Source organism: Ischnura elegans, chromosome 3, assembly GCF_921293095.1.
Source record: "Ischnura elegans chromosome 3, ioIscEleg1.1, whole genome shotgun sequence".
NCBI lineage: Eukaryota > Metazoa > Arthropoda > Insecta > Odonata > Coenagrionidae > Ischnura > Ischnura elegans.
The window spans coordinates 11,466,802-11,480,606 of record NC_060248.1 but is presented as its reverse complement, the minus strand read 5'-3'; positions in this window follow the sequence as shown (position 1 = coordinate 11,480,606).

The window sequence follows — 13,805 nt, the reverse complement described above, 5'->3', positions numbered from 1 at the left end:
GGATGTGTTCAATTGGGAATGATGGCTCCGTGTTTTTCTTTCGTAACACGGCCAAGCAGACGCCCTTGGAAAAGGTTTTCGAAGTAATGCAGGCTTTTGAAGGGGAAGAGAACTGATGCCGTTGCACTGGTGGATGGAAAAGGCTGAGGTCTCACCTTTTTCTCTTTTATGGAATGATTATATTGTTCAAAGAATAGTATCCTATGGACCAGGTATATAACAATTATGGTACATTTTATATCCTGTTGCAGAAATTATTCAGTACGAATAAAAATTTAATCACATGCATACATATTGAACACCTATAAAACTATGCAGAGATATTCATAACATCAGGCACCACTTCTTGGAAGATATTCATATTCATTATTATATTTGTACTTTTCCAATAGACTTCTTTATTTGGACAACATTTCCAATGCTAAGTGGCATTATCAAGTACATCTTGATATGGAATTTTATTTTACATAAGTGCACCAGATGATGTCCCTCAGTGGTTAAACATGTTGTATAAACATTTGAAGTTCGTGGAAATATTCATTGAGGTGCACAGAAAGAAAACACTGTGCACAGAAAGTTTTACATATGTGAGCTGTCTCGAGCCGTTTAAGTTGGAAAATATTATTGACATTTGCAATGTAATACGAGTATCTTTCCATATTCTCATTGGTATATTTATCGCAAGAGATAGTTTTTTCCTCATTTCGGTATTTTGAAGCGTCTCCACGCCTTAACAACATCTTTGCATCTTAACAACATCTTTGCTCATGTTGACTATAAAATTTTCCTCCCGTTTCGATACTGTTGAAATTGCAATTTAATGCTTCGACTGTTTCTATTAAATAACATGTTCATTGTTGTTGTTTTGCTTCTGAGTTACTTGACTAAATATAAATGAAAAGCTAAATAAGTACTTCGTATGAAGTACTTTCTATGAAATACTTACTATGAAAGCTCCTGAATTCCATTAAATCTACAAATACTTTTAAGGGCTTGTTATGGCGCAATGCGATCATAAAATTAAAAAAAGGTCAGGTTAAGGATGCTTTTTTATTGGGAGAGTTGGAAGACAAAATCGTCCTTTTTTTCTCTCTCTCTCAATGCACCTAACAATGCAACCTCACCACTTTGGAGGTTTGGGAGAAGGGTACAAGTTTTCGAAAGAGAGTATTTTGAAGGAAAAGAAGTTCTGTTCATGAGTCGAGGAGAGAGTGAAGGCCTTTTCCTTTTCTCCCATTTCAGTCGTTTCTTTGGGCCTTCGCATAGCGCAGTGCGTGCCTCGGGGTTCATTAAACCAAGTCCACTCCTTTTTTTCCTCCCCAATCCCTCTCTCTCTCTCTCTCTCTCTTTCTATTATTCGTCTTTCTGCTCCGCGCAATTTGCCTGCTCAGAACGGCGGTATTAGTTGGAAGGGTTGCTTCTGCATCCGCATTTCTTCCCCGTCCAAGGGTACTCTCTCTTTTCAGTTTCGCGGAGACAAAACACATTCGTTTTTCCTCCGTGGGCAATGTGTTATTGCGCTGAGCGAAGCCTAATTTTATAAATAATAAAATTTGAATGTGAATGATATAATTTGAATCTAGCTCTTTAGATGAGCGGTGCAACAGTTCCTGCGTATAAAAATAATAGTCGCATATAAAAAAGTACATTTGTTAGTGTTCTTAACGTCTTATTTTATATTTAAATATGAACTCTTGAGGTTTTGGTAATTTATAAAAAAGACATGTTTGCCTACGCACCGAAATTTTATTTTCCATTTTCAAGGTTTATTGTATGAAAAGATGAGAGGTACCACAAATAGAAAAGTGGTCAAGATTAAAAAATTTATTTTAGTATGCAAAAAATATCAAAGAAAGCATTTCAGGGGATAGATTTCAAATTTTAAAAATAAATAAAGAAAATTGATTGGACATGACATTACGGTAGTTGCTAAGTTTATTTATTAGTTGCTATGATACAATTCTGCCAACAGAATGTAGTTTATAAAAATATTATTTAAAGAAATGGTTTTTTATGCCAACACGCAAAAATTGTAGTAAAAGAACTGGCACAGATAATTTAAGCAAAAAAAAATATTTTAATCAAATTATCAAAATTCATATAAAATTTATTATACCTCTCATATTTTCATATATTAAGCCTTAAAAATTGAAAATAAACCTCCGAAACGAGGTCAAATGTGTATTTTTTTACAAATTACCTAAATAAAAATAATTAAACAGAATCAAATCATTTTGTGTTTATTTGCAACCAAATAATTTTGCTCACATGCTGCTTATAAACGATTTATCATAAAAGACTTTTTGTCCGCATATTCGTTTGTAGAGTGTGATGATAATAAATGTTGCTATTGAAATTTTTAACATCGGATGTAATTGTAATTGTAGAATTTCTTGACGACACTCTCTTAACCTGAAGACGACTATACGAATCTGTATTTGTAGCTATTGCTTCTGGATTTCTTTGGTCGTAAACCGGCTGGTATTTAAACGTAATCGTGGTAATCTATGACGACCGATAAATGATATAATGACCGAAAACACTCGTAAAACCTCCGTCATTGAATCGCTAGCCTTCTTATTTTGCGCTGCCTCTTAAAACTTTAGAAGTATTCCCCTATAATTTATCAAGTCTAACGAACTTATTTCTTCACATACCATACAATTAGCGTTTTGTTTTTATTCGATTTGTAATTATTTTTAGGTCGTATGTTTCTCCTACTCAATGGATATTTTTGTTCTAAAACCGCAGGTGTCTCGTGTGTCTGAGATTTTGTGTTAGAAAGCAATGGTCTCGCATGTGCATTTATAAATAGAACACTGGTGATGCTCCAGATTTTTCCCTCGATTTTCTGAATCAGCAGCGAAACAATGCTTGGCACCGGTCCAGTTGACCAGATAAACACAAGTGTGGGCGTTATTTACCCACTATTTAAACGCTCGGCAAATCGAACCTAACCTCGTATATTCACGTGGAGCACCGTTGCGCGGTAATTGCCCCCTTGCAGTTCGAGAAAGAATGATAACACGGCACGCTTTATTTCGATCTTCTGTGTGTAAATCCCACACGTCCACTTTTAAAAACTACGTATATTTAGAAGCCCGCTGATCTCCGACTACGCTACGGTTCGTTAACTCCCCCGGGGACGAGTGTACGGAAAACAGCTGGAGGGATGTAGGCATTTAAGGATAAAAAAAACCTTCTAGAACACCATATATTCCCTCTCTCATCAAATCTTCAGTTATCGTTCGACCTGTAGAGTACCATTTCCTTTTTGGTGGAAATTGAATCAGTGCCTGAAAAAAAAAAACAGAATGAAAAATAAATCTACTAACTTGCTTCAAAATTATTTTTCTCTAATTTTTAATTTTATTCAGCTGGAGGAGAGGATATATAGAGTTCTTGGACACCTTTCTCTCTTTCTACAACCGCCATTATTAGCTTCAGTCCCGATTTCTTCCTTGTGTTTGACCGTTTCCCTGTTTGGAGGAGTTGTATTAAGAATACGTAGCAACAGGCAGGAACGATACAACTAACTTTTCTTAAACATTATTAATTGAGTGGGTGAGAAGCCATGGGTACAATTGATTTCTTCTTTCTATCCAGAGTTAGGTACAGAAATTAGGTATAGAAAACAAACGATATGAACTAGATATTTTGTAGTGCATTTGATTTTACACTCGATGTCAGCACAAAAAAGAGACTCGCTCGTATCCCGTGGCAACCAATTTTTAGTGTATATTTTCTAACAATTAACTTCACCTAACTCTGTTGAGAAAAAAATCACTTGTACCCTTGGCTTTTCAACCCCTCAATTGTGATTGTTTTCGTCATTCAAACATAAGTTATCTTTATGTAAACCTAAATAATCCACTGATTGCTATTCGTTTGCGATACGATAAAAGAAGAAGTTTTTGAAGTGTAGGTTCAAAAAATTTTAGCCGGAAATTAATATTCGCCGTCAATTCATCGTTAATTATTTTAGGTAGATTATCTTGAGGAGTTATTTATAACTAAGGAATGATACTGAATATTTACCGCTCGTAAACTAACATATACAAAGAATCAAGTTTTTCTTAGTGGAAACAAGCAACTGACAAAAGAACAATTGGAATGTTATTAAAATTGCAATTGCAATGTGGGAAAAAATGTCATGAAAACTTTTTGAACTTTAGGTAATTAAATATTTATTTTAAACATGTAACGAATGCCGATCCTGGAAATCCCTCCCCTGGCTATAAACGTCAACCAATTCCTACTATAAATTCAATTTTACGTTGACACCTTTATTCACCGAATGGAGAATTGCTCCTTATGTAAAAATGCTTGTCCTTTTTCTAGTACGGGAGTAGAACAATGAAAAATATTGGTAATGATTCCTTTTAAGTCAATTTTATGTTTTAAATTATCAACAATGGCAAGTATTAATAAAGGAGAATGTAATGCGAGGAACCCGATAAGGTGGAGTATTACATTTCTTTATCGATATATGACTATTTCAATCATCGTGAAATTCCAAAAACTTTGGTCCCCCCGCGCTGTGGCCGCAAAACTAGGTTCTTACTCCCCCCGCACCATGACTGCTTGGTACTCAGCGGCTTCCGAGTTTCTAGCAGCTGCCTACCTATTCCGGGGTGAAAAATATGTGTAACCCTCTTTGTTTGCTAGCAGAATTTTATGGCGAATGGTGCTGTTTTCCTTCGTGTTTCTCACAGCTCACGGATTACAAATCTTCCTGTGCCTTGCCCCCATATGCTTGCCGCGTATTCAAAGTGCGACCGGCTGAATGCGAAGCACGAACTCTTCTTCATTTTTATTTCGTCTGGAGACCCTCCCATCTCCCACTTCCTTAATCATGTATTCTTCATTGTTCCGCTACAAGCATTTTTTGCACATTGGTTTCCTAATTATTAATCTTTTACTCTCATCTTAACTTTCATCTCTACTCTCATCTTTACTCAACTTCCAGATAGGTGACTCAGCTGACGCACATGCATATTTAAATTTCATCCGCAACATTTGCGTTGGATAGTTGGACGTACTACGCTAGGAATGCATTTCCGTGTATTGTGTCCTACTTAGTTTGACTGATGAGAGTATTTCATAGTCAGGGTGTTCACCAGTTTCCCAATGGATGAGTTCTTCCATTGACGGCAAAAAAGTTTGTTTACCAAGTTATGTTTTCTTTAAACCGCATTATAAAATCATGTATCCATGGTGATTCATTTCCACGCGTATGAAATTGATGATAGCATTTGGAATATAAATGCCATTGTTACAAAAAACAGCTATTTAATAGATGGAAAGATTTTATTCAGAGCTGCAAATATTTTTTATATGTGTTCCAAATTATGTATTTGAATTTATCGTAGCTCTTGCACATTTGACTCCATCTATTTTGAAGAAGAAGGTCATTATGTATGAGTTTCCATTATTCTGGCGTCCCGTGCAATTTTTCTGTCCCTTCGGAACCACAGAAAGTTTTTTTGCGAGGGCAGGAAGGAAGGATAGGGTAGGCCGGAGGGCACCCGGATTGTTGAATCCACATGCTCTGCGGTAGTTTTATGGCCCTCCGCAACATAGTTTTTTTTATGGAGGGATATAGTCACGTGATCATTGTAACGAGTGTGGGAAAAGCAAGTTCAAAAGACCTGCTGGGCTTACACATCTCAGACAGCCGCAACTCCTCGGGTAAAAAAAAATAAAGCGGAAAGGCTCCTCACTCGTTTATATGAAAAAAATAAACTTAATCGACGAACGTCGAGATATCGCACGAATATTGAGAAAAAATAACTGATGCGCTCTGGTGAATCAGAGGACTCCAGCTGAGGGCACGAAGTATTACACACGTGGGACTGAACGGACCGAATTAATGGGAAAAAAATAAGCTGGGGTGTATTTTGAGTCGGAGGGAAACATTTGTATTTCGCGTCACGTTAGAGTGTGAATTTATGCAGGAGCAGAAGAAATCGTTTTAGCCTTTTACCTGGCGGAATGTTTTTGTATCCTCAATACAAAATAAATCTGTTTAAATCCATGCTATTGATTTTTGAATCGACCGGAGTTTAAACTCAAGAGTGAAGCCATTAGATCCATTCGCATTTAATTCTATTACCCGGATGATGCCTTTTCTAGTTTGTAGAAAACGGGATTGGTTCAAAAATGAAAACTGTGACGTTAATTGAAGTGAGTGGAGTGATTAAATATTAATCCTACATTTCATCAAAGTTATTTTCACATGATATTTTGATAAAGAGACAGTTCCAAAATGTATGTCCGCACTGCCCTTCTTTATTGTATAGTGTTGTGATGCTATACGTTCATGAGCGGAAAGGAGTTGATGAGAGGATCGTTATTTATTTGTTCAATGAAAAGACTAATGAAGAGTCTCATCTAAAACTTAACGGTGCGGGAACATGTTCAATTAGGAAGGAGGACGAGAGAAGACTGGAGGCATTCGAGATATGGGCGTGGCGAAGAATGTAGGAGGTAAAGTGGACGGAGAGGAGGAGGAAAGATGAGGTGCTGGTCATGGTGGGTGAGGAGAGGCAGCTTTTAGATGAGATGCGGAGGAGACAGAAGGTATGAATGGAGCGAACAATTAGCGGAGAGGGAATGTTGAAAACAGTGTTAAAGTGTAGCAAGTAAGGCAAGCGAGGGAGAGGAAGGAGCAGAATAGGATTTTTTAGATTGGATGGAAGGGAGTAGGCCTTATTGTGAATTGAAGAGGAAAGTCCGAGGAGAGAGATGATACTGCCAGAATACTGCGTAAATACTCCTTGCAAACCTTAATTGGTAGAATGCTTAAAATAAGTATATTCTTTAAAACAGGCCCGTTTCAGTTTTTTTATCTGGTAATAGTTCAACTCTCCTATTCTTCATTATTTACCATTTCCTCTACATTTCGCTTATTTTTATCTCAATTTACTGTGTTCATTTTTCAATTCCAACCCCGCGATTAGAAATAGCTGTATTCCAGATGATGAACTTATATTTCTTCTCTTCTGCTCCGTTGAGTTTTTATTTATATTTTTTATCTTAGCATTTTCATTTGAATTCCTTATTAAATAATGCAGCACTAATAATTAAATGAGCTGATGTACGGGGGTAAGTGGGAAAGAAATGAGATAGCGGAAGCCTCTCTCTTGGCCACAAAAATAACTAGAATGCATGTTCCTCCCATTTGATATTAAATCTAAGTATTATGTAAAAAAATGAAACTGTCCGCGAATCCAAAATTTGGTAGATATCAGTGTTTCCACTTCAGAACACACTTTTCCTGATTTATGTTCCCGTGAATGATCCTATAAAAATGAGTTAATCAATCAATCGATACGGGTACCTGAAGGTGGCCACCTCTATTTCCGTACGAATCTCTTATCTTCTCCTTACTCGATTCTCCGTCATTATTACCAGTTTTATTTCCTTCTTGGTAACTATTGCATTTGAATAGCTCGATATTTTCTTTTCATATTGAATACTTTTTTTTGTCTGTATCCTGCATTACAAATCGCAATTTGTTCCCATGTTATTATTAATTATCGAGTTAAATATTTTATTCTTATATGAATGAATAATTCTAAAATATTTTATAAATATAGTCAAAATAGCAAATTGTTACTTGAAAATAATCATTGGCACCCTTCCCAATTCAATAACACTCAAAATCTTTAAATTAACTGAAGAAAAATAATGTAAGATGTATATTAAACTCAGGAATGAAAATTTTAAATACCAAATCCGCATCGACAAGAAAACCGCTGTTAAATATCGAAAATGTCCCTAATTTAAAGTAACGAATAACATCGTCTAAATGAGTTCTTATTTTATATATTAGTGAGACTAATGGATTTATAGGGCACTTGCGTATCAATTACATAAATTTCAAAGCTGTTGCTCTGTCCAGACCAATTGACATTATGTATAACTATCGCCATGACGATTGACTCTTCTGTTTGCTTCTCATAGTAATTTTTTGTGCTCTACCGTTTTTATAGAGTTATTGACAATTTAAAAGGTTTTCAATTTAATACATTGAAAATTTCATACTTAGTGTTTTATCTACACTTAACCTAATCATTATATCACAATCGGAACTTAACTTTATTCATGAGACCTTAAGGACACCTTCGAATTTGTCTTAGCACTCCCCATGGTAGTAATATTACTTCTTTTTCGATGGCTTATCTCCCAACGTTTTGGAATTCCTTTAATATCGGAAAGGTACCAACAATTGTTTAACAGTAAAAATTCATGCTCACCGTTAGTTATGTGCTCCATTTTGTCAATATATAATATGAACCTGCCCAGTGAGCTTATAGCTATTTTCCTTTACTTCTCGTTGCTTCGCAGCTCTTGGATGACATATTGTGAGCGATTTTTTAGTTTCATCATAAATATTTATTTTCTAACGATTGAATAGTAATAAAACTTGCTTCAATCAACGTTATGTTTTGTTGAATTCAGTTAATAGAATAGATTTCATGGTGAAAAGTAATCGATGAATGTTATGAATCTAGCTATTATTTTACCGCCAGCCACAAATATTATAATTTTTATAGCGATTTTTCAGTTTCATTACAAATATTTATTTTATAACGATTTTATGGTTATTAAACCTGCTTCAATCATTGTTATGTTTTGCAGAAGTCAGCTAATAGAACAGAATTCATGGTGAAAATAATCGATGTATGTTATGAATTTAGCTATTATTTTACCACCTGCAACAAAGGTTTTAATAAAAATACAATGCTGCTTACTTGATTTACTCCGTTTTACACGGGGTACGCAGTGGCGCAGGGCAGAACTGCATCCATTCCTCATTATGGCGAGAAATTTCGCGATTGAATGGGCTAAGTTAGAACAATGGCTAATTTTTCATCTCAATTGAATTTGAATGGAACGCATACACCATCGAAATTTTGACTGCGCCATCTTACACAAGTCAGATTGTGCAATAGGGTGGTTTCCTATTATTTTTTATTTCCTAAATCGAAAAATCATACAATGAAAAATGCGATGGTGGTTGGCGTAACATGGTGAAACTCCTTCATGATGCACAAAGGTTAAGAAAACACTTAGCTGTTTCACAAAATAAAATATATTGCGACCGGTTTCGATACAGCGTATCATCATCAAAATCATACTCCTGGAGTAGGTACGTTTTTCACGCTTTTAGATTTTTAAATGACGATATCTATTTTTCGCGATTAAACGAAATGTGAAAATTTTCAAGCGCGAGAAAACGCGACGGCTAAGTATGAATGCCGGGAAAACTCCGTGCGACGTCGTTCTGGTTCCCGCTGCCGCAAGTGAGGTGACCTTGGGGCAAGGCTCTGAGCGCTGATCCGACGCAGGATACTAGCAGGTAGCCGAGTACCATGCTAGCTGGTAGCGCTTGGCTTGAATAAGGATTATTAATACCTTATCAAACGATGAAAACTTTCCGACCTTAGCCAGTTTTAATAGGTGATTATTAAGAGATGTTTCCCTGAGCTCTGTGCCTCATGCATGCATTGGTAATCTGAGACGATGTAAAACTCCTATCTACTCGTATAGAAACTAGGCCCCTGCTACGTCACGTGGAGTGGCATCGCATGGGCACCAATCTGGCCTTTTTCAAATGATGATAAAATTGACCCTTGCCAATCGCCTAAACCGGTATTTCTAAAACCAAATAATTTGTATATTATGAATACATTAATGGTGGGTAACGAATCGCAATCAATGCCTTTCGTTTTCTTTGATGAGGGAAACTACCCTATTACGTGCCCCGTATACAACGGCCAGAAGGAAATTTGGTAAATATATATTAAAATAAGTATTCAAAAACTTCCGCAGCATGTCAGTTATGGAATAAGAACTAGAGACTGAACAGAGCGAAATTCAAATATTTTTTTTTTATATTGACAACAATTGACCCGCACTATCCTGTCCCTTCTAACTTCCTTTTGAGCCTGTTCCTTTTATTTTCATCCCTCTCATTTCAACACCCATTTCTTTTTTTATCGGTCCCTTTTGAAATTCCTTCACGACCACCCTTCTTCATTTCGTGAGGCCACGGTTCCCTTGCGGCATCAATTTCCCCCAAAACCTCCCTCCAAAAACCTTTAATTATTCCCTTTTTCCCTCTTTTCCTCATCTTGTTTACCGTGCTTCAGCTCCAAGCTTGTGTTTGAGCTTTCGTTGAAAATGAGCGCCAGGTCGCAAGCCATTCCCAAGTTCGTCTATGTGGTTTTCGTAACCAAATCCATAAATGCTATAGTGATGGTGCTGTCTCCGTTATTTACACATTTTTTCGCTCCCCTGTTAATCTGCACTTCAAGTATCCTTGTCCGGTTCCAAGTAGCGTTCCTCATTCCTAACTTTCGTCACTAACTGAGTGCATGGTGGTACTTTCTAATGGTCGATAAAGGATAACTCATTGAATTTGTTGAACGAATCATCCTGAGTGGCTCATGCGTTGCCAAATTATACGTTCAAAAAACCCTTTTTTGATCAAGTTTAATATTTAACGAGCGTGACGCGCCCGCTCCCAGCGGGCTTCCCCCGCTCTTTTCAATGCAGGTCCAGTGATGGATAGGCGCGTTTCTTATTTCAAAATGTAGGAAAAAAGGCAGAGTCTTATGTACAAATTTAATTGGAATGTTCATGTACAAATTGAGGTCAGAGGACCACTTTAAACACAATATTAGAAGTAATTACACCATCCTATGTTAAACGCACATGATGACTCATACTTACGTATCAACAGGAGACTTGAATGTGGAATCAGCCGCATTTTGATAAAAGTTATTTACAGAATGCGAGATATTGTTGCAAATGAACAAACGTATCTGTTTGTGCGCCGTAAACGTCAGGAATATTTGCCAGTTTTTGTTTTTTTTAATTATTTAAAAACCAATTTTAGGAAACAATAGCAATATTTAGGAAGTATATTCCGTCACATGGAAATCTCCTAGTCTCTCTGTTGTTATTTCTTCTTATCACAGGTCTCCAGCAGCGAAGTTATTTTTTGGCATTACCAGAGTTTATGACGTCTCTCGACGAAATCAATGCCATATTTATCTTTGGTTGTGAAGTAAAATGGACAATAAATGTGCTAATTGCACCGTGAATGTTTTTTTTTAACAATAGGGAGGTTTTCTATTATTTTTTTATTGCCTGAATCGAAATATTATTACTCCTGGAGTACGCATTTCACGCTCTTAGATTTTAGATTGACGATATCTATTTTTCGCGATTAAACGAAAAGTGAAAATTTTCAAGCGCGCGATATCGCAACGGCTAAGTAGGTATGATGGGAAAAGTCCGTGTGACGTATTTCTGGTTCCCGCTGCCGCCCTGTGAGGTGACCTTGAGGCGAGGCTTAAGCGCTGATACGACGCAGGCTGCTAGCAGGTAGCTGAGTACCATGCTAGCAGGTAGCGCTTGGCTTAAATATGGATTATTACCACCTTATCAAACGATGAAAACTTTCCGACCTTAGACAGTTTTAATAAGTGATTATTTAGACATGTTTCCCGGAGCTCTGTGCCTCATGCATGCATTTGTAATCTCATACGATGTAAAACTCCTATCTACTCGTATAAAAACTAGGTCCCTGTGACGTCACGTGGAGTGGAATCACATGGGCGCCAATCTGGCCTTTTTCAAATGAGGTGAAAATTGACCATTGCCATTCGTTTAAATCGGGATTTCTAAAACCAAATAATTTGTATATTATTAATACACTAATATTGGGTAACGATTCGCAATCAAATCATTTCGTTTTCTTTGATGAAGGAAACTACCCTATTTAGTCCTCCTCGCCGGATATTGACTTGAAAAATATTCTATCTGCTGAAAAAGTGTGACCCTTCGAAACTCATATCTTTTTAATTGAATATTTTTTTTGTTCTCTTAAATTGCACTTATTTACTTTGATTAGGAGCAGCCAAATTATCGACAGAAACCTGATTCATGTTTTTATATGGCTGTACCATCGTTTTGTTGTCAGAGAAGTTAGTTTTTGTTCGTCTAACAGATTTCTTGTCACTTTTTTCAAAAAAATATAATTGTGGCTTGAGGTATAAAGTGTTTTCGTAGCTGTGAGGAAACTATTCACAATTAAACCTACGTCTAGTTAAGCCCCGCGAGCTACTTCCAAGGTGTTTGGCAGGGGGGGACCAATCACGATTATGCTGACCAAGACAATCCCCTGATTCACAGCATACTGTCATGAACATATTGCGCATAGTAAAAAAACGTGCAGATTCATACGGAGGCGAAAACAACCAACCATCGGTTAGTAATTCATATCGTGAACCCATGCATAGTTAGAAAAACAGAAAAATAAAAACATGCAATGAGAAGCGAGTTACGTCAATAATTCTATTAATCGCGAAACAGGGGCTACCCTTATTAGTTTCGCAATAACAACAACTTAAATTTATCTGTTTTGCAATTCAATTCCGTCATTTTCTTCTCGTGATCACGTTTACCAAATTACAAGCTAAATTTTCCAAGTAAATTTATCCTGTGCTTTGCTCTACGTTCCTGTAAATATTTTAAAAGTGTATCAGTGTTTTTGGTAACCATAAGATCGTATAATGGATTCGTCGAGGTTTTGTAGTATTTCAACATGCTTCGACACTGGCCTACTGTTTCCCTTTGAAGGATTTGTGCCTCGCTTCTCAGCTACACCATGCCTCTTGTTTATACTTCGTTCGTCGCAGCAATTGTGCGCGTTCGGCGCTTGAAACGGGCGGGAAAAAAATGTGTTTGTAACATGCGTGTTCTTCCTCGCACTCGGATCGCTAAACCAATCTGCGCGGACGTTCACGAAAAAGCGATGTTCGGAACTTCCCAGATTCGGCGTACAAGCTCTTGACTCTCCCGACCGATCTGAGAGAGAGAGAGCCGTGTCAAATTCAGTGCTGCATGGATGCCTCTTTCTCCCGTACGATATTTTGGTCACAACTGAAATTCTACTCCAAAGAGAATTCTAAGTCCAAAAGAGAGATTAAAGATAACCTTGTCTCCAAAGATGGCTTAAGCTGTGATTTTCGCTGAATTAGTGCAGCCCATGCACAAAGACTAGATGATCAGTGTACATTTTTTATTTCCCTGTGGAGACATTGGTTGAGAGAGATTCTGGAGGTTTCACTCAGGTTTTTAACGATTATTATCACTACGATTAATATGAATTCAGCATAGTTTTGGTTTTTTTACTGCGCGTAATCTTGTTATGGAAATCAAACCCACTGTTCAATGCCTCATTGCGCTGGAATTCGAGTGACCCAGCCCTGGTTAAAATGCGGCATGAAATAGTTTTTACCAATATTACCTAATATTAAAATAATGTGAGGAAAATGGCCTTCGATTGACGGCTGTGCAAAAATATACTAGTAAGTCGTTTGAAATATTTCTAAAATCAATCAAAATGATCGTTTAAGAGCGAGTACAAACTGAAACTTTAAAATAATACTACGCTTTTCTTCAAAGAGCTAAAAATGTATAAAGCATTGAAAAAAATGTGATCGCTTTTCCTCCGCCAAAAACTTAGCCTCGGCATCTAAATGTATTGCATTCGTCAGTCCACCATATATTTGGAGTGAGATAAAAATATAATATTTTATTTTTTAAACCCTTTTCATGAAAAAGTATGCTTTCAGAATAAAGTTTTTCCTACCTATTTTTTCCACTCGGCTCACATTTCATCGAATGGTCTCCTCTCTTACACTGTTCTCTTCTTAATTTCCAACCAAGCTGAGCCTTGTTGCATTGTCCCTTGGTGGCCATTCGTTCGCAATGGGGAGAAGAAG